Source organism: Antechinus flavipes, chromosome 4, assembly GCF_016432865.1.
Source record: "Antechinus flavipes isolate AdamAnt ecotype Samford, QLD, Australia chromosome 4, AdamAnt_v2, whole genome shotgun sequence".
Taxonomy (NCBI): Eukaryota; Metazoa; Chordata; class Mammalia; order Dasyuromorphia; family Dasyuridae; genus Antechinus; species Antechinus flavipes.
The window spans coordinates 162,723,227-162,745,263 of NC_067401.1; the positions used below are offsets into that span (position 1 = coordinate 162,723,227).

At 34.3% G+C, this 22,037-nt stretch overlaps 1 protein-coding gene across 4 annotated transcripts in view; it reads left to right on the forward strand.

Annotated features, from left to right (window-relative positions):
- The first annotated feature begins 3,063 nt into the window (after positions 1-3,063).
- CCDC57 (coiled-coil domain containing 57) overlaps positions 3,064-22,037 on the forward strand; it is a 294,880-nt gene continuing 275,906 nt past the window's right edge. For 3 of the 4 annotated variants that reach the window (XM_051995295.1, XM_051995297.1, XM_051995298.1), the window contains exon 1: positions 3,064-3,199. The gene's annotated coding sequence lies outside the window, so the exon portion shown is untranslated. Of the gene's footprint in view, positions 3,200-12,192; positions 12,406-22,037 lie in introns of those variants that run through there. The other variant, XM_051995296.1, reaches the window with a different exon arrangement.

Here is a 22,037-nt window from a genome sequence, read left to right on the forward strand (position 1 = left end):
GGAAGCCAAAAGGCCTAAAAGAGGAGATCCGAAAGTCCGAAGAGAGAAAAGCATGAGAAGATGGGAGTGGGGAATGGGGAAGTGGAAGGCAGATAAGAAGAACAATTGTCAGACTCCTTCTGTGTCATATTATCTTGACCTCTGAAGGAAGGAATAATAACAGAGTAAAATTCAATATCTGGTCTTTTTCTATGACAATGCTTATTTTAATTTCTGAGACCTGAAAACTGAGATCTAGGGTTTTTCTGAAGCACTCCCCCAAGCTTAAGGTCAAACTTGTGGCAAAGGATGGCAAGGAGACCCAATAGTTCTGGAATCTGCTTAGCACATCATTTAAATCCATACCAGGTCCAGATCCACATCTCCAAACAGAGCATGATTAGCAGAACCAGGAATACATTATACATAGCAACAGCAAGATTGTGCGATGATCAACTATGACAGACTTAGTTCTTCTCAGTGATTCAGTGATCTACCACAATCCCAATAAACTTTGGATAGAAAATGCCATCTGCCTCCAGAAAAGAGAACTATGGAAATTAAATGCAAATCAACACATTCTATGTTTACTTTTTTCCTGTTTTTTTTTTTTTCCCCTCTTATGGTTTTCCCCCTTTTTTTCCTGATTTTTCTCTCCCACCATGCTGTATAAAGAAATGTGTATTTAAAAAGTTAATATATGTATATAACCAGAGAAAATAAGCAATAAAAACAAAGAGAGCATGATTTACTATCATTCTCCAAGCAGCAAAGGGCTCTTGTAAGGCAACTACAAAGAACCTTAGTTCTGACAAAGATAGCATGTGGGAATAGGTGGTGGTAATCTATCAGTAAACATTTGTTAAGCACCTACCTGCCAGACACTGTGCTTAGCACTGGGGTTAGAAAAAGGGGCAAAAGCCAATCCTTACCTCCAGAAACTCACAATCTAATTGGAGATTCAACTTGCAGACAAATACAAAGTACAAACAAGTTATGTGTAGTATAAATAGAAAATACTCAACAGAGGGGAAGACTCTAGAATTAAGTGCAGTTGAGAAAGACATTCTGTAGAAGGATTTTAATTGATTCTTAAAGTCAGGAAAGTAATAGTCAGAACAGAGGTGGAAGAATGTTCCAAGAAAGGTAGATGTCGGAGAAAATATCTTATTTATGGAAGATCAAGAGGGTCAATATCACTGGATAGAACATGCAATTGTGATTTAAGTATAAGAAGACTGGAAAGGTGGTAGAGGGCTAAATTATGAAGGGCTTTGAACTCTAAGCAGAGGAGTTTTTTTAAAATAATGTGTGTTATGCATCTGGGTCTGGATTTAAACTCAGGTTTTCCTGATTCCAAGGCTAGTGCTGTTTCCACTGCACTATCTAGCTTCCCCTAAGCAGAAGATTTTATATTTGATCCTGGAAGAATTACTGGAAATTGGAATTTATTGAGAGTGTGAGTGTGTGTGTGTGTGTGTGTGTGTGTGTGTGTGTGTGTGTGTGTGTGTGAGAGAGAGAGAGAGAGAGAGTGAGAGAGAGAGAGAGAGAGAGAGAGAGAGAGAGTGAGAGAGAGAGAGAGAGAGAGAGAGAGAGAGAGAGAGAGAGAGAGAGAGAGAGAGAGAGAGAGAGACATAGACCATGCTTTAGAGAACTCATTTTGATGACTAGATGGAGGGGGGATTGGAGTGAGAAGATATTTGAGACAGACAGACCCAACAACAGACTATTAAAATATTTGGATTTTGTCATTTTTCTCACTCTTCCATCAAAGGAAATCTTTCCATTGAGGGCTACTTTCTCTATGTTATCTTTTATGCTTTTTCATCTTCCTCTTTAAGCATATGTTAAAGTCAATGTATGGTGGTTCTAACATCCTTGGTGGAGAAAACGATTTGTTGAGATGATTTTTGCAAGTCTTTGCCATTAAGCTTTGAATTTTCAGTTAAGAAAGGAAATGAGTGGAATCCTTGCTTAAGAAGTGTGGATGTTATATCTGGAAGAGATTGCTTAATTTTGTAATCTTAGGCAAATTCTTTTATTTCTCTGGGCCTCTGTTTCTTCCTTAGTAAATTAGGAGGTTGAACTAGATTATTTCAAAAAAGTCCTTTCTTAAAATTATTCATCTTAATCCTCTCATTTTGGCCAGGTACAAAGTCAATTTTAATTGTTAAAATTTTTAAAATTTATTTTATTAAAATTTTCCCAATTGCATTTAAAATATTTTTTAACATTTATTTTTTAAAATTTTGTGGTCCAAATTCTCTCCTTCCCAGTTCTTGAAAAAGCAAGCAACATATCAATTAAATATATGAAGTCATGCTAAACACCTTCCATATTATCCATATTGCAAAAGAAAATACATTTTTAAAAAAGAAAAAGTGAAAAAAAAATATCCTGCTTTAATTCTTACATTCACATAAAATTCCTCAGGCACAAACAGAAGATATAGGGAGGATAGTGCATAGATTTATGAATCTACAGAAGTATTCACTAACCTAAAGGACATATTTTCCATAGAGAGAAAGCTTATGGTAGCAGTTAAGGTTGAGAAAGGGGTAGGCAGCACATATGTTTCAGTGTGAGTAAAGGTAAGGTCTCCTTCACTTCTTCACTGGAATGAAGACATACCTGAAGTGGCATTATCCCTTGGAGGAAGACTACAAGAGCTGACAGGTAGGTGGTGCAATCCTGTCACTGGAGTCAGGATAGACCTGAGTTTGTATCAATGTAGACTTGTGAACTTGTGAACTAGTTTCCTCATCTGTAAAATGGGGATAATAATAGCACTTCTTTAAGTCTTTGTAAGAATACAATTATGTAACTAAAGCTAATCTTTACAAATATTATTTTATTCTCACAACCCTGAGAAGTAGGTGCTAATGTTATCTTCATTTCAAATTTATATCAATGCCGTCTATCATCATCATCATCATCCAGGAGCAGTTCTTAAAGTCTCAGAAAGATGTCATTATTCCCTAGGTGGTCAATGGGAAGGAATGAATGGGAAAGAGGGGGGAGGAGCATAAGAGCTTTTGACAGAACCCGGAGCGAAGGACCAGTTTTCTGCGGGGAAGACTTTGACCGAGACACCCGCGAAGGCAGCGGTTGTTACTAAGTCTCTTTCTGAGGTCGCGCAGTCTGTTTCTATGGAAACGCGGCCTGGTCCCTAAACCCGCCTAAACTGAGGATCGGTCGTGGAACCCAAATTTTGCCCAGAGTGAGTAGCTCAGGATTTACGGGAAAAGGGGGTGGCATTGACCTCGAGAACAGGGGCTTATGAAGCTCCCGGAGTGGGGGTGAGAATCTGGTGAGGTGGATGGGCGCAGGTTGTGAAGATTCCTCGGACGGGCAGGGGGTGGGGTGTGGCCATGGAGGGCTGGAAAACTGGTGGTGTTAGAAACACTGTAAGAAGCCCATTACCTGCCAGGTATCCCCAGTTACATGTTATTGCAAAGCCTTAAAACGCTGCATTAATGGTTGTTGATATTAGCCTTTTTGTTTCTCCACGGAAAAGGCGACATCCCGAGAGTTGGATTTAAAGCAAAGGATTCTTAATATTTTTTATACTATTTACTCTCCATCCCCCACTTTAGGGGCGCTGGTGAAGCATTTATCGACCTCACTTCAGGATTAAAAATCATGAAACAAGTATTAAGTATTACAAAAGAAACCAATCATATTGAAATATATTTGTGTGTATATATGTGTTGCATATACATTATATATTACATATATGTGTGTGCGTACATACACATATGTGTATACATATCACAAAGAAAATCAATTTATTGGAACAGCTATATAATTTTTAGGCAAAATACATAGGATTACAAAGGAAATTGTGTTGAAAGTTAGCTGTATAATTTTATATAAAATAGGATTACAAAGGAAATCATCATAATGAAATAGTTATCTATAATGTTATATAAAATAAAGTATGTGGGATTACAAAGAAAATTATATTGAAATAGTTATCTGTATGATTTTATGTAAAACAAAATGTATAGATTTTAAAGGAACTCTTGTCATTGACATAGTTATTTATATATGTATATATGTATATTTATATAATATAATATATAATAAAATATATATTTCCATAAAATAAAATATGTAGGATTATAAAAGAAACCAATCATATTGAAATATATATATACATATATATATATAGAGAGAGAGAGAGAGAGAGAGAGATTGAGAGAATTATTTGTCTGCCTTTCTAGTTTAAATCTAGTTTAATCCCCAGTCCAAAAACCACTGGTTTAAAGCCTTGTTGGAGATCTGCAATAAGTCTACAAGCATTTCAGTAAAGCATTTAAATCCTTATTGATTGTAGTTCATAAAAGATGGAGCTAAAATCTAGGCCATCTCCTTCCTTTGGTAGATGAGGAAATTAAGGCCAGAGGTGAATAGAATCTTTGGCTAAGGTACCATACTTAAAATTTCCACTTCAGTGCTTTTTTTTTTTTTTTTTAAATTGCAACATTTTGTATGTTTAACAAGAAATAGAAATATATCTTGTTGAGTCTTGTTGTTATCTTTTAAAAATATTTCATCTGATTTTACTAAGACCACATATTGTTGGACCGTTCATTGTAGCTCTCATAGATGGTTTCCTCATTTGTAAAATAAAGATATAAATGCCTGTTTTGTCTGTTTGTTGTTGAGGTGACCCAATGAAATGAGCAGATGTATATGAAAGTGAAACTCTGTAAAAATTAAAAATGGCTTTATTTTTAAAGTTTTACCTTGTATTGGATTCATTTTTCTTCTTAATTTTCAAGCTTTTTTTTCCCCATCAAGTAACTTAAGACTTTTTTTTACTTAGAATATAATTTTATTAGATTTCTAGATGTATTTTTGCATTTAAATTTTTTTTGTTATTTTGATTGACAAATACAAGTATGAACATATTTGTAAAGAACAAAGATTGAATATGAAACCACCTATTTCTACTATGTAGTTTTTTTAAAAAGTATATGACAAATTAAACACATTATTTTCTTTTTATCTATTCTGTTTTATTTTGAATTTAAAACTGAGTATTTATACATAACAGAACACAAAAAGATTTTATATGAAACTGGATCTTTCATATTGTTTTCTTAAAAATGCATATATAGAATATGATAAATTAATTCCAAATGTTACTTTCAAAATTGTCTATATTCTTTCTCCCACTATCCCATTACCAACTGAGAAAAAGAGAAAGGAAAAAACCAAAGATCCTTGTAACAAACATAGTCAAGCTAAACAAATTTTGCTTGTCAGTTGGAGGATAATAATACTGGAGACATGGCTAATTTTTGTTTTTCAAAATTGTTTTTCTTTATGATATTTATGTCATTGTATGGATTCTTCTCCTTGTTCTGATCACTGAATTTACTTTGCATTAATTCTTACTACTTAAGGTTCTCCTAACTCATCACAAAATTTTTTATGACATAATAACATTCCTTTTTATTCATATAGACAGTGTGTTCAGCCATACTTCACTTGATATGCACCCTTTCCATTTTTAGTTCTTTTATTTTCTTTCTTTTTATTACTTTTAATTTTCTCTTCAGAATTAAGTTTTTTTTTTTTTTAACTTATGACTCTTTCCTCCAAAGTGTTATTGAAACCTCTTTATCCCAGCTTTGTTTTCCTCTTGAGTTGGATGTTAACTTTCACATTAAAACTGCTTTTTATGTGTCGTTTAATCTCCTTTGTCTATTTAAGTAAGGTTCATCTCAAACTCTTCTCTAATACTCTAGTTAGGAATAGTAGTACATTTTATTCCTTTCTTCTACACTAGTATAGTCTTTTAACCTTTCCTTTTCTTTCTCCTCTTAAAATCCTTAGGACAAAATTAGTCCATGCCCAGGACTTCTGTTTTTTGTATTTAGCTCTATCAAAACCTTTTGAAGATACTCAGGTTTTGAAGGGACCATTTTTCTTTCTCCTCCAACCCATTGGAATGTTAGTTCTTCATCATTTCTCTTTCCAATTGCTCAAATAAATGTACTTTTAAAAGATTCTCTTTATTCTTGTGTTTATATTTAAAAATTCATATTTAGTTTTTGATTTTTCTTCATTAATGCTTGAAAGTCTGTTCTGTTAAAAGTTTCTTACAGGAATATACTCAGTTTTGCAGGATAAATTAATATTAGTTATAAACCTTATATCTTTTCACTTTAGAAATACTGTATTCCAACATCTCCTCTCATTTATAGTAGAAACTTTACTACTGACTGTGGTGTATTCTTATACATCAACATGTATAAAACTGGAAAAAATGGCACCAAGTTATAAGATCTTTGAATGTCAAATAGAGGAGTTTATATTTGATATTAAAGATAATATGGAGTTACTAGAATTTATTAATCAAAGGAATGACATTGACCAATGTTTTAGGAATATATTGTATACTCTTTAGCCTTATCTGCATGGAGAATAAATTAGGGAAACGACAAAAGAAAGGGAGATAATTAGGAGGCTATTGCTATAGTAATTAAAGAAACAATGAAAGCCTGAAAATAGGTGGTCCTATGAGTAGAAAGAAGGGGACAGATACAAGAGATATTGTGTAAGTAGAATAGGTAAGATTTGGCATGAATGGCCATGAAAGACAATTTAGCATTACTCAAAGGTTGTGAACCTGGAAGACTACAAGAATGATTGTATCATCAAAAGAAATTGGGACTTGATAGACTCCTAGGAATGCTAGCTAAAGCAGTAAGACAATGTAACTTGAGGGAATTAAGAATAGGTAAAACATCAAATCACTTGTAAACTGTGATAAGTTTGTTTGCTCTTTATGTTTATTGTTGTGAAAACTAGAAAGCAGTTTTGTAAAATTCCATTTATATCATTAATTCACACCATACAACTCACTGAATTCCAGATGTGTACAGTCTTCGATGTGATAGGTCACTTCATAAATTAGAGGAGCAGGAAAGAAGACACTTTTCACAATATAGATAGGAGAAAATTGCTTGATGAAACAGAGATCAAGAAGGTTATAGGAGATAAAATGGACAGTTTTGCTTTATAAATTTGAAGAGTTTTGCAGAAACATCATCATAATAAAGATTAGAAGGAAAACGGTTAAGTGGGAACAGAAAAGGCCTTTTGTATCCACAGTTAGGAGGCACAGTTTGGATGATGATCCAACAGAGGAGATGCGAGTTGTGGTAAAACCTGCTAAAACTAAGAGCCTGTATCACAAAAACTCAGAGGAAAGAGCATTCTGGAGGAGAGGAAGGTTGACAATGTCAAATATTGCAGAGAAGTCAAGAGCAATGAGGATAGAGAAAAAGCTGTTGAATTTAGTAATTGATAATTTTGTGAGAAAATTTTAACTTCATGATGAAGTCAGAAGCCAGATTGTAAATGATAAAAGGCAAGGAAGCAAGAGGAAGTGGAGGCAATAAGTAGAAACAGCTTTTTCTGGTAATTTGGCTATATAAGAGAGAAAGAATGTAGAGCCATGTCTCAAGTAGCTGGTAGAGTCAAAAATTTTTTGTGTGTGTTTTGTTTTGATTTAAGAATGGGAGAGACTTTGAGCATATTTGAGGGCTACAGGAAATAGGCTAGTGTGTAGGGAGAGATTGAAAATTAGAGAGAAAGGCAAGGAGATGATTTCATCTCCTTTTTTTTTAGTTATTTAGCAGAATAACAAAGAATACAGCTGTAATCTATTTCTGTATGAGTTAGAATGGAGAGAATAGAAAGTTTGGGTTCTTTTTCTGTATTTGTGCATAATATATGTCCATAGACTGTGCTAAGTGTAAGATGTTTGTAGGTTAAAAAAAAATAAAGGCAGTATCTCTCCTTAAAGACCTTATGAACTTTTATCATAAAAATGATAAAAGATAAGTATATTAGAGACAGAGGAGAGATCTGAAATGGTATAAAAATAGTTGAATGTGATATAATTTTTTTTTTCTAATGGGATCTCGAAATACTTTAACTTGAGCAGTGGTGTGAAAGAAGAGAATGATATCATGGAGCAGAAATGAGAAGGGAGGGGGACTATTCTGAATAGAGGGACTGTGACAGTATGAAAATTACACTATTTAGTTCCATTTGACTGGATCATATCATGCTTAATGGGAAATATGGTGAAATTATTTTATCTTTTTTATATCTATTTTTATTCCCCTGTAAAACACCTTGTATCAGTTCTTTTTTATAAGGCACCTCATAACTTTAGAATAAATAATTGTTTTTGTCTACCAGATGTTTTGTTAATATAGTATTAAGATTGATAACATCTTGGTTCAGGGAACCATTTTTTGAACTAGTTTTACTATTTTGTAATAAAAGAGAGTAGGAAAAAATGGCAAGTGATCACTAGGTCCTTTTTTTCCTGGTTCTCTATAACAGATTTCTTCTAAAGATTGTCTTAAGTTTAGCCAATGTGCTATGTGTTAGGATTTTCAAAGATTCTTAGGAAAAAGTCTTGTTGTATAGTTATATATAGTTCATGTGAATCTCCATGGCCCTGACTTTTAATTCCCAAGAAAATATTTAATGTTTTAGAACTGTATTTGTAATCTAAACTCATTAAGTATTTTCAAAATTAGTGCTAAGGCAGCTATCATCTTCATTCTAAGTGGTTGTTAGTTCTTTTATAAGCAATAGAGCTTTTATTATTAATCGCTAAGCTGAAAGCCAAATACAGGTGGAAATTAAATACTAAAAGGAGAAATATAAAAAGAAACTGTTGCCCTTTAATGCCATTTCACAAAGGGAAATAAAATGTCTAGTAATTTTATTTGTAAGCTCTGCTTTTTGCTAGTTCTAGTTGAAAGTTCTTATATTTTGTTAGTGTCTGTTTTAAATAAAGTACCAATATAAGTACCAAAATAAGTTTAAAATAACTTTTAAAAAACTTTAAAGTTTAAAAATTTCTTTCAGTAGTTTTCTATTAGTCAAATGGGAATGTAATTTTAGTAGTATATTTTCTGGGGAAGCTAGGTGCTGCAGTGTATAGAGCACCAGCCTTGCAATCAGAAGGACCTGAGTTAAAATCTGGTCTCTGACACTTAACACTTCCTAGCTGTGTGACCTTGGGCAAATCACTTAACTCCAATTGCCTTAGCAATAACAAAAAAGGAAGTACTAGTATATTTGTTACTTAGTGATTAGGCAAAGCCTAATTTAGTCGTTTTAGCACACATTTTTATAGCATTTTAAGGTTCACACATTGCTTTCTTTACATGTGATATGTTATTCCTTATAATTGGGGAACCAGGATTCAGAAAAGTTACACAATTTAATTCCCAAGAAAATGCTTAATGATTTAGAACTTTTGCTTTCTTTACATAAATACTTTGAGATAGGTGATATATTATTCCTATTTTTATAGTTGGGGAACCAGGATTCAGAAAGGTTACACAATTTAATTCCCAAGAAAGTGCTTAATGATTTAGAACTTTTGCTTTCTTTACATAAATACTTTGCGATAGGTGATATATTATTCCTATTTTTATAGTTGGGGAACCAGGATTCAGAAAGGTTACACAATTTAATTCCCAAGAAAGTGCTTAATGATTTAAAACTTTACTTGTGGTGCCTTGACAGCTAGTTAAGTGTCAGATCTGGGAATATGAGCTGCATCTTCTGACTTCAGTCATTGCTTCTTTCATCATTTCATGTACCCTTTCTTTAGGTATGTATAGTTAGTTCTCAGGTAAATGGTAGATGATTTTTTTTATGATGACCAAAGATCTTATTTATTTGAATAGAATAATTTTATTTCTTTTCTTTGGTATATGCAATAAAGTGATATTGATTCGTTAGTGGTGCTGGCTTCAAATACACTCAGTGACTACTATTTCAAAGTAAACTCTCTTTATCAGAAAAATCAGAATGTGTTTGTGTTTCTTATCTTCTGTAAGTTTCTCTTTTTCTCCTTTTAAATTGCCAAAAATTCTCCATTGTACTACTTTGCTGTTTGTCACATTGGGATGCTACTGGGAATGAGCTAGGCCATGTTCCACATTCCCAAGTTAAGCCTCTGCCATCCTTTTGAACTCTCTACTTTTATAATATTGTAGAGGAATTTATTCACTTTCTTTCACTAATTGGGAAGGATACTTTGAGCTTCCTCTGTTTTAGTCACCCTCCATTATGACCTTTGATTTAAAAGAATGGCTTGTACAAGGCACAAGAGTTCCTCTCCTTATATAATGATTCCTGAGAGTGATCCTAAGAGATTTATAACCACTAAATAGATATTTCCTTTAACTTAGTTGTACTATTCCTTTGATCAGTCATTTCTTTGACATAACAAACTTCATATCTGGCCTGAACTATTCTCAGTAATTCCTTTAGATGTAAATATTTATTAAGCTCTTGCTATGTGCCAACCATTTTGCTAAGCACTAAAGATGCAAAGGGAATAAGATAGTCACTGTTCTCAAGGAACTCCCATTCTAATGGGAGAGACAACCTGAAAATTACTATGTACAAACAAGATATATTCTGGATAAATTGGAAGTAGTCAAGAGAAGAGAGATATTAGAATTAAGAGGGAATTGGAAGGGTTTCCTTTGAAAGATGAGATGTTAGCTGGGACTTGAAGGAAGGCTCCATCTAGGAGATGGAGATAAGGAAGGAGAACATCCCACGTATGAGAGAGAGAGCCAGTGAAAATACCTGGAGTCAGATGGAGTATCTTGCTCAAGGAAGGCAAGGAAATATATCATTAAATTGCAGAGTATTTGGCAAAGTATGTTATAAAGAGACTTGGAAGAGGGTGGAGGAACAGGTTATACACAACTTTGACTGCTAGATAGTACTAAGTGACCAAAGAAAGGTTGCTCAATAAATTCTAATTGACTTATTGGACTTAACTTGATGAACATCGAAAGTCTTAAGATTATCTAATACAGTTTATCTTTAAGCCGGAGCCTCTGAGTCTTTAAGTAGCCTATAAGCCTTCAAAACCCATGATGACCAAAGGTGGTAGTTTTCCTTACTAAAAAACAAAATTTAGTTTTTTCCAAACTTGTATAATTGATTTTCAGACTTCTCATTAGACCTTGTCACCTAGGAACCAATCTTTTTATGTGTGTTTGTGTATTTTTTCTCAGATTGGAATTTTTAGGCATAATTTTTATTATGAATTTAACTTCACAAACAAAAAGAACTTACTGAGCTTTAAGTGCAAAATAAAGATAAAAAGCACAATAATGTTAGCAACTTATCACTTTTTTTTCTGTGATTACTCATTCAGTTTTCTCATTTATAAAACATAAAAATAAAAATTGTCCAAAGTAAAAGGACAGGTGATGATAATTGATATGTATATAGTTTTTTATAGTTTAGAAAGTGCTTTACATATGTCATGTAATTTTCACAATTTTTTTTTTTTTTTTCTCAAGCAGTTGGGGTCAAGTGACTTGCCCAGGGTCACACAGCTAGGAATCACAATTCTTTAAGTACTTAATACAATATCCTAATTTTTAAAAATATTTTATTTCCCCCCCCCCCCCAATTACATAGAAAAACAATTTTAGACTTTAAGAAAAATGTTTTAGGTTATAAATTTTATCCATCCCTCATTTTCCACCTCTTCCCTGAGACACAGTAAGCAATCTGATTTATGTTGTGAGTGCAAAATATCATGCTAAAAAGCATGAAAATAAGTCCCTACATAGCCTTGTTTCACTCCATTGGTGACTGAGAAAACACAATATCTTGAAATTGATATATAATACTGATGAATTTTTCTGGGCAACCAAATTTTGTCATAATTTTCCATAACCCTTCACACCTTTGTTTTGCTCCTGGCATTTCTTTTGGAGTTGTTAGGCAGCAAACACCATGTCAACTGTTCCTTGGCCCTTTCTGAAGCCACACTGTTCTCTGGTAGATAACCTTCTTCCAAATATAGGATCAGCCCATCAAGGAGGTCTCTGACAGGAATCTTGTCAGCAATGACTAAGAGAGAAAGACACCCCCCTCCCCCGTGATTGTTGTAGGATAGTCTATTCTCTTTACCTTATAGAAATGGACAATGGAGGCATCCTCCTGGACTATAATGTCCTCTTGTCATATAATCCAGAAGATTTCATATTTTTAGCATGATGTTTTCAGCCAGGTTGTCAAACACCTTCAGTGGGGATGAAGAACATAGCATCAAGTTCAGCTACTACACTGATGGTAAATTCTTCAACCTGAAAAGGCTACTTACTAGCAAAACTAAAATGGAGGGAGTATTGGTGCATGATTTTTTTTTTTTTTGGCAGATTATTGTATATTCAATGCAGCCTCTGAAGAGATGGAACAAAGTATAAGTTGATTCTCTGCTGCCTGGGTAAATTTTGGCTAAATAATTGATACTAAGATAAAATAGGTTTCGGCCAGCAGCACACCATCTATTTGTGGAACCATAGGTTACAGCAAATGAAGAAGTTTTAAATGCTGTGGGTAAGTTCATTTACCCTGACAGTATACTTTCCAGGGATGTCCACACTGATAATGAGATTGAAACACACATTGCCAGAACTAGCTTAGTGTTTGGGAGGCTCTAAGGAAAGTGTGGGAGAGGAGAAATAATAGACTGACAACCAAACTGAAGGTCTACAGAGTAACGACTCATTGTTGTATACCTGGGAAACTTGGATGCTATGCCAGTGCCATGCCAGTAAGCTTACTCACTTCCATTTAAATTGTTTTAGGAAGATTCTGAAGATTACTTGGTAGAATAAGATATTGAGGTCCTTTCTCAAATTAAACTACCAAGCATTCAAAATTTACTGCAGAGAGTACACCTCTGCTTGGTTGACCACATTATTCGAATGCCAAATGTACCCTTTCCAAAAAGACTATTTTATGGAGAATTCACACAGTTTGGAAAGCACTCAGTGGTCATAAAAAAACAATACAAGAACATTCTCAAGAAAGCTCTTAAGAACTTTAGAATTGATTGTAAGACATGAAAAACATTGTACAGGACTGCCCAGCATGGCGTGCTCTCATCAGAGAAGGTAGTGTGCTCTATGACAAAACAGAATTGGAATAGCCCAGAAGAAATGCAAGATGTACAAAGTTAGAGAATCTACCACAAATATTCATATGGCTTATTTGTGCTTAGCCTGCGACAAGCGTATTACAAGCTCAGATTGGTTTGATCAGCCACAGTCATATTTACTGTAATTTGACAGTGTGAAATGATATAGTTCTCTTCAAGTCGTTGGTTTTCTTTGAGAATTGAGGACAATAGTTAATTATATGAGTGCAATAATAAAAAATTACGATATTAGTCATTTTGTGCAAAAAGACACACACAAAAAAGTGATAGTTTATAGTCAGACATTACTTCTTTCTCCGGAAGTGGATAGCATGTCCTTTGGGATGGTCTTAAATAGATCATTGTATTGCTGTGAGAATAGGTAAGTCATTCACAGTTTTTCATTATATAGCATTGCTATTACTGTGTACAAGTTTGGTTGAAATAACATGTATAGTAAATATCTTGAAAAAGGTTGTACAAATGTAAGGTGTTACATACAACAACTATGATGTTGCCAGAGCCTGAGGTACAATACAAACACAATGCCATGAATATTTATTAAGTGCCTGCTAGATATCAGGCTCTGTGCTAGGATTGGAGATACAATTAAGAAAAAGAAAGATGGTTTCTGACCCCAAGAAGCTTACAATCTAAAGGGGGAAGACATCACATAGAAGAAAGCCAAAAAATTTCTGAATTTTCAAAAGAAGATTAAAGTGTATTCATTTTAGTGTCAGTATTATAGATTTTACTGTAGTCTTATTTTTTGAAAATTATAATTTTTGATGTGGTAAGCTTAATCAAAAAGCTTGATAATTGTATTAGCTAAAAAACTCACTCTAAACAATTCTAAATAAAAGAGTTTATTACATTACAGTAATTTGTTATTAGAGTAGAAATGTCAAGGTTATATGTCAGAAGTTCAAAAGTGTGTTAGTACCTGAGTTATCATCATTCTGAATATGTTTTCATTCTATGGTGTTATCTTTACTCAGAAAAGCAGTTCACCTGAACTCTGGGAGATGAAAATAGCAACAACTATTGCCAAACCTAACACAGTTACTATCCTCATTCATTCTGTCATCACTTCTGAACTATTGTAATAGCTTCTTATTTGGTTTTTCTATCTCTAGTCTCTACCTCTCCAACTCATTCTTCACATATCCTCTAAAGTGATTTTCCAGTCTGATCATATCATTTCCCTATTCAGTAAACTTCTAGTGGTTCCTTATTATATCTAAAGAATCAAATATAAACTCCCCTTTTTGGTATTTAAATCTCTTTATAACCTGGCCCCAAAACATCTTTCCAGCCTTATTATTCATTACTCCTCTTTTTATTCTTTCTTACACAAAATATACTGTCTTTTTTTTTAACCTCTTTTTTTTTTTTATTATCTCTTTTTATATACAAAACATATGCATGGGTAATTTTTCAACATTGACCCTTGAAAAAACTTTTGTTCCAACTTTTCCCCTCCTTCCCTCCTCTCCCTCTTCCATGGCACGTTAAATATGTTACATATGTTTAAGTATACATGTTAAATATGTTAAAGTATAAAGTATAAAATAAAAAATATTGTCTTATGGTTCTCTCCCTCCCTTCCTTACCCCAGCCTAGAATGTACCACCTTTCATCTCTTAAAGTCACTGGTTTCCTTCAAAATTCAGCTCAAAAACTACCTTCTACATGAAACCTTTCTTGATCTCCTCAGCTAGTAGTTCTCTCCCTACCCCGCTGCAGCATGCTTCCCCCATTCCCATTACTGCATATTTATTTTGTATTTATATACTAATATATGTGCATATATTATATGTATATATAACATATATATGCTGTTAAGTAGAATGTAAGCTTCTTGATGACAGGTTCTGTTTAATTTTTGTGTATGGCACACAGTAGGCACTTAAGTAAAGTTTGTTGATTCATTGATAAATACCCATTAGAGACAAAGCCATATAAAATTTCTTCAAGGAAGAGTAGTATACTATAGGAACCTAATGTTGGTAGGTAACTTTTTTGTGTGTTTCTGTTTGGTTTCCCTGATGAGATTCAGTCATGCTGCAAGCTGACAGAAGTCTTGGGCATAGAGAACATAGAGGGACATCTTCTGAAACCTTCTTTATTTTCTGTGTCAGAGGTGAAGGGACCTTAACACACAAGTACTTTAGATACAGGAGGTTGTTCTATATCTAAGTTGTGTCACTACATTCTTCAGTTTTGTTAGCTTGCAAAAACAGAATATGTAGCCTGTCTAAGAGAAATAGTCAGCTGAGTATAAAAACTGCAAATTACAGTGATAAATCTAACCAAAAAAGAAGAGATTGTGACTTACTTGGAATACAAAGACATGGAAGTGAAAGACAACCTGGAAGGAGAGAACCAAAAAGGCAAAAACATTAAAGAAAAGCATGGTTGCTATATCAATAATAACATTATGATCTCAAAAGACAGGATATATACAGAATGATTAAGAATTACTAACCTAAATTTGGAATTATGGCCAAAGGGCTATAAAACCATGCATAAAGGACTCACAATACAAAAAAGTTTTTTAACAGCCTTGTGATGGCAAGGAATTGGAAATCTAGAGGATGGCCATCAATTAGAGAATGACTGAACAAATTGTTGTATTTGAATGTAATGGAATACTGTTGTTCTGTAAGAAATGATGAGCAGGTAGATTTCAGAAAAACCTAGAAAGACTTATATGAACTGATGCTGAGTGAAGTGAGCAGAGCCAGGAGAACACTGTAAACAGTAATAACATTATTATATAGATGATCAACTTTGATAGACTTAGCTTTTCTCAGTAATACAGTGATTTAAGACAAATTCCAAAAGACTCATGATGGGAAATGCTATCCACATAAAGGGAAAGAACTATGGAGTTTGGATCTGGAAAGATCAGCAAATTTTAAAGACTCCAGATTCCCTTCCCTCTCCCCCAAACAGAACAGATTTGCATCTCAGGGCAAATACAGATTGGTGAAAAAATCAAGAATTGGGATTCCACAGAAACACCAAGTGAGGAACCCTGGGGCTAGCTGAGTTTGGCTGGAGCCTTAGCTCCTTTGGTTGGAGCCACAGAACTTTCACTTCCCAGATTGCATATAGAAGATTGAGTAAACCTGGGCTGATTAGGAACACTGGGTCCAGCTGTACTACAGAGATGCTGCCCTGAGTGAGAAAGAACCAGCACAACCTGCACTCACTGTGCAGTGGGGCAGGGATGCTGCTGTCTGCTGGCACTTTCAGGAGGGTGAAGCTTTTGGTTTAGGGTTCCTGGTCAGAGAGGAGAGCTGAAGTGAATCTAGAGGCACCATTCCCCCATCCCAGAATTAGAAGTTTTACACTAATACTTATGGCTAAATGAATTGGCAAAGAAAAAAGAATCCAAGCACAGAAACTTACTATGGGAATAGAGAAGACCGGGATTCATCTTCAGAGGAGGATACTGAAGTTAAAAAAAAAAGCTTCTACCCCAAAAAGTAATGTTAAGTGGCTTCCTGCCCAGAGAGAATTTGTAGAAGAATTAAAAAAAAAAAAAATCAAATGAGAGACATTGAAAAAAAAAAAAACTAAAAATATTACACAACTAAATACTAAAAATAACTAAAAATAAAAATCATCCAAGATGAAAAAAAAGTTAACTAGAAAAGGAAATAATCTTCTCCCCTCCCGTGTCTTTTTTTTTTTTTTTTAGAGCTTTTTATTTTCAAAACATAATGTATAGATAATTTTTCATCATTGAACCTTGCAAGGCCTTGTGTTTCAGATTTTCCCATTCTTCCCCCATCCCCTCCCCTAGATGGCAAGCAATCCAATATATGTTATACATGTTAAAATATATGTTAAATCCAATATGTATAAACATATTTACACAATTAGGAGATAGTCTTAAAGATGAAAATAGCTCTTTGGAAAATAGAATTGGACAAGGGGAAGCCAGTGAAGCTATAGGGACCAAGAAATAACAAAACAATATAAAGAATGAAAAAATAGAACTGAATATGAAACATAAAAATAACAGATCTGGAGATCTATTTCAAGAAGAGAAAATATAAAAATAATTGGATTACCTGAAAGTTGTGAACAAAAAAAGAACCTTAACAAAACAATGCAGTAAATATCCCTCGCCCCTCCAAAAAAAAAAAATGTCCTGGAGTAATAGAACATGAAGAGAAAGTAAAAATAGAAAAAGTCCACTAATTACCATCTGAAAGAGATCCTTTGTGGAAAAGAAAAATATTATTGCCAGATTTCAAACCCCCCAGATCAGAGAAAATTTTGCAAGAAACAAGAGAAAATTCAAATATGCTGGAGCTTCAATTAGAATTGTACAGAACTTGTCAGCCACAATAAAACGCCCTGGAATCATATATTTTGGCAATCAAAAGAATTGGCCTATGGCCAAAAATATATCCAGCAAAATTAACCATAATATTCAATGGAGGGCATTCAAAATGAACTTGCAGATTTTCTAGGACTTTCTTTCAATCAAACCTGATCTCAGTGGAAAATTTAACATATAAGAGCCAATATCCAAGATTAATTTCAAGGAACTAAACATGGACAAATTGTTTTTTAACTTGGAAATGTATACCATATGTTTAATATTAACATCAGTAATTGGGTAGAAGTGCAGAGGAAAAATAGGCTCAAAGGCCTTAAAAAGGGGAGGAGGGCTCATAATTCTAAAAACCTCCTCACTTTGGGAATATTTAATAGGGATTACTACATATATACTATGAAGTGTATATCATCCTTCAAAATCTATAAAGAAATAAAGCGGGAGGGATGGGTGGATGGGGAAGCAAAGGGTGGGGAAAGAAGACAAAGGAGGGGAATCCATGGGTGGGGAAAGATTAATTAATAGCAAGGCAAGTTAAGGAGCACAATTAAAGTAGAAGAGTTAGCAGAGATAGGAAAGAAGAGATATACACAAACACTACAACAAGAATCAGGAATCAAATTTATTAGAAAAAAAGTATAAGAGTAATCATTGATTTTAGACAAAGTCAAACTTAAAGATTCAGTCAAGAGAGAAATCTACATTATATGTCAGCTATATTAATATTGTTTTAAATGCATATTTACATATAGGTAAATGCATGTGTGCATGTATATATGTGTCTGAGTATATGTAAATATATATACATGTCACTTTACGTGTGTATGTAGATATATGAATGTGGGTCTGTGGATGGATGTGAATGTATATATTTATATATGTGTTGTGTGGATATATGTGTGTGTGTGTGTGTATGTGTGTGTGTGTGCAGTGTATCTATTAAGTATATCTGGGCTTAATAGTAACCTGCTTGGGGTTAAGTATGGGGGGATGAAAGGGGGCAAAAAAATAAATTTAAAAATAGTGTATTGTAGGGAACAAAAGAACAACTTACAAAGAAACAAAGAAAAGATGGACATTCATGACTATAATTTCTTCTATATATATAATATATACTATATATGCTATAATATATACTATAATTCCTTTTTTGACCTGGAAGTTTATTGTTATATATTTTGAATCCTCTCTGATGTTCTGCTGGGCATATGACAGTGTTCTGTTGTGTTTTGTTTTCCTTTTCTGTTTTTCTTTTTTGTATTCTGTTTTAAAAAAAAAATAAATGGGAAGTCAAAAAAAAATTATGGAGTCTGAATGTGGATCAAGACATATTTTCACTTTTTGTTTTTTCCCTTTTCCATGGTTTGCCCTTTTCTGATTCATCTTTCTTAGCATGACTAATGCAGAATTGTTTAATATGATTCTACATAAATAACTTATATTAGCTTGCCATTTTGGGGAGGGAGAAGAAGAGAAAGGGAGAAGAAAAAAAAAGAATATCAAATGTTGAGAACTAATAAATACATTTTTAAAAGTCATATACAGAAAGATTTTAAAAATTCCCAGACTATCAGAAAATCATAGCAAGTTAAAAAATTCTGGACAGCATAACTCAAGAGATCATTCAAAAACCTTTTCTGGAACTTCTGAATGTAGAAAACAAAACATTATCACTTCCAGAAAACTTAACTGTGCTGCAGATTCCAAAATACATAGTCACCAAATTTAATAGTTCCATTGATAAAGAACAAAATCTATAAGTGACCAGAGAAAGACCCTCAAATATGAGGGAAAGGAAATTAAAAAAAAAAAAAAAAGCCAAGACCATTCTGCATTTACCAGAAATTACAAAATAGTAATGGAATAATACATTCCAAGCAGCCCAAGTGCCCTACCCAGAAAATAATAGCTTAACCACAAAATTTTTTAAAATTGACATGAGAAGACTTCTATGTCCCCATGATTTCTCTCTCTCTCTCTCCTTCAAAACAATATGGGCACTAAAGATAAAACAACTTTAGCTGTTTCCATGGTCTATAACACTTAGAAGCCCAAAGATTTTAAAAAGAAGCCCAAACTTTTGAACTGATTGATGTTCACTGATCCAGAGATTATCCTGTACCTTTCTCTCATTTCCCATACTATATGCATCAAGGCTGGCTTGAAGACTTAAATACAGGACATAGATTTACCACAAGCACATTCTAATGCTCTAAATTCCCCTTCCCTCTCTCTTTCTACTGTCTAGAAACCCAGGCTCTACATTTTGGAAATTTATCCTGATTATGATAGGTAGCCATAGCTGAGACATTCAGGTTTCCATAGCCTCTCAGGAACAAATTCTGCTGGGACTACACCTCTGTAGCCTCAGTGCTAAAAAATGTTGGAATCTTTATAAACTGCTATCTCATTAGAATTGATAGATTATTGATCTGATCTTACAAGCATTTCATCTTATATATTTTAAAGAAGAAAAAGATCACCACATTTTGGCGCCCAACCAATTTTGGGGCTCGGCTAGCTTTCTGGTCTTTCAGACCAGTTTGGTCTCAGTAGGGGAAGTGCAGGAGGCCAGCCACCACAGTGGTGTGAGATGAAGATGAATCTGATTGTGCCTCTGAGAGAGCCTTCTCAATTTTCAGCTCAACGCCGACTGGTGGCTTCTTCTGACTTGACGCTCTTCTCTCCATGTAATTTGGCTGAATTCTCTCCGAGAGCCTCTGTTTCTTTTATACGAGAGAGAGGAATTGTGGGATACGAGAGAGAGGGATTATGGATTTTCTTTCATAATGCTCTCTGGCCCTAAGAGCTTCAAGGGATGTGTGAATTCACGAAGTTACACAATTTACTTTGTGACTCTCCCATACTTGTGAACTCCAATGAGTAAAGGTGTAAACATAAGCATTGTATTAATTAGTTCTACTTAGTACCTTGTTTTAGGTTCTGACCCAAAACATCTTCTTATAAGGTCAGATCAATAATCTATCAACTCTAATGAGTTAGCAGTTTGTAAAGATTCCAACATCTTCCCCTAAAACCATCAGGCTGCTCAAGCTTTGCGTTTACAATTTGGGATAACAAAAGAGGAAGCGAGGAGCATAGTAAAAAGCTGTACAGCTTGTCTTCCTTTCCACCCTCCTACACTCCCTCCAGGGAAGAACCCTCGTGGTTTGAGACCCAATGAAATCTGGCAAATGGATGTGACCCATTATAAATCTTTTGGTTGTCTGTCTTTTATCCACGTTGTGGTAGACACCTTTTCAGGATTCATTTTTGCAATACCAGCAGCAAAAGAGACAGCCTGAGTGATCACTGAATTCTTCATTCAAGCATTCGCAATTCTGGGTGTGCCACAAGAAATAAAAACAGATAATGGACCTGCATATACCTCCAAACATTTTGAACACTTTTATGCACAGTATAAGATTTTACACACTACTGGCATACCCTTTAATCCTCAAGGTCAGGCAATCGTAGAAAGAAGAAACAGGGACATTAAGACACTCCTCCAAAAACAAAAGAAAGGGGGAACCCTAGAGAACTTCTAAATTTAGTTCTCTATACCATTAATTTTTTAATCTTTGATAAAGATGCACTGGCTCCAGAAGACAGGTTTTATAACCCATCAGAAGAGCAGTGTCCAGTGCGAGCAGCTCCACTATCTTTAGATAATCGCCACGTGATGTGGAGAGACCCAGAAAGTGGTGAATGGAAGGGACCAGATAGGCTAACTGCTTGGGGGAGAGGGTTTACTTGCATCTCTACAGGTGGAGAAAGAATCAGATGGGTGCCAACGAGCCGCATTCGCCTTGTCCACTAGAGAGAGACGGAGCAGACCCTTGAAATGAAGAAGACCCAAGAAATATCAGGTGGTTCTGTTGCTGATTGTGCTCACCATTGAAAGAGCATGGCTGTCAATGAGACTGTTAAAAGAACTTTTAAAATCTTCAGGAATCATTGGATTTCCTAACACAAGATGAGACTGTTTTAGTTCTTGAAAAAACAGCAAAAATCATTGGATACCTTGAGATGAAAAAAAAAATTGTTGATGAGACTTTTGCAGTACTTCAGAGCTTACAGGGATTCCTGGCTCATGAACTAAAGGACATGGATTCCTTTTGGACTATTTCTAGGACTTATGGACATGTGTAAATTTTCAGGTTGATTCATGTTATTTGTTACATTCCTAGTAGTCTGTGTTATATTGCTATGTGCTTATGTATTTTATGTAATTGCAAGAACCATTGGATTTCTTAAGATGAAAAATTGTTGATGAGACTATTGCAGTACTTAAATTTTCATGTTAATTCATGTTATTTGTTACATTACTACTACTAGCCTGTGTTATATTGATTATGTGCTTATGTAAATTATGTGTAATGCCTCCCATATTGATGGATTTATGTGTACCTGTTTCAAGTGAGCTCCTTCAGAAACCTGCTAATCTGATTTGACTTCCTATTTCTTTTGGTGTTTTCATCTCCTTTCCTGAGATGTCAGGAAAGGTGTGATCACCTTTTTTGGGAGGTTCTTACCTCCTTGAGAAGTCAGGGAAGTCATGACCACTCTATGTTCTAAAACAAAAGAAAGGGGGAGATGTTGGAATCTTTACAAACTGCTGACTCATTAGAGTTGATAGATTATTGATCTGATCTTACAAGAAGATGTTTTGGGCCAGAACCTGAAACAAGG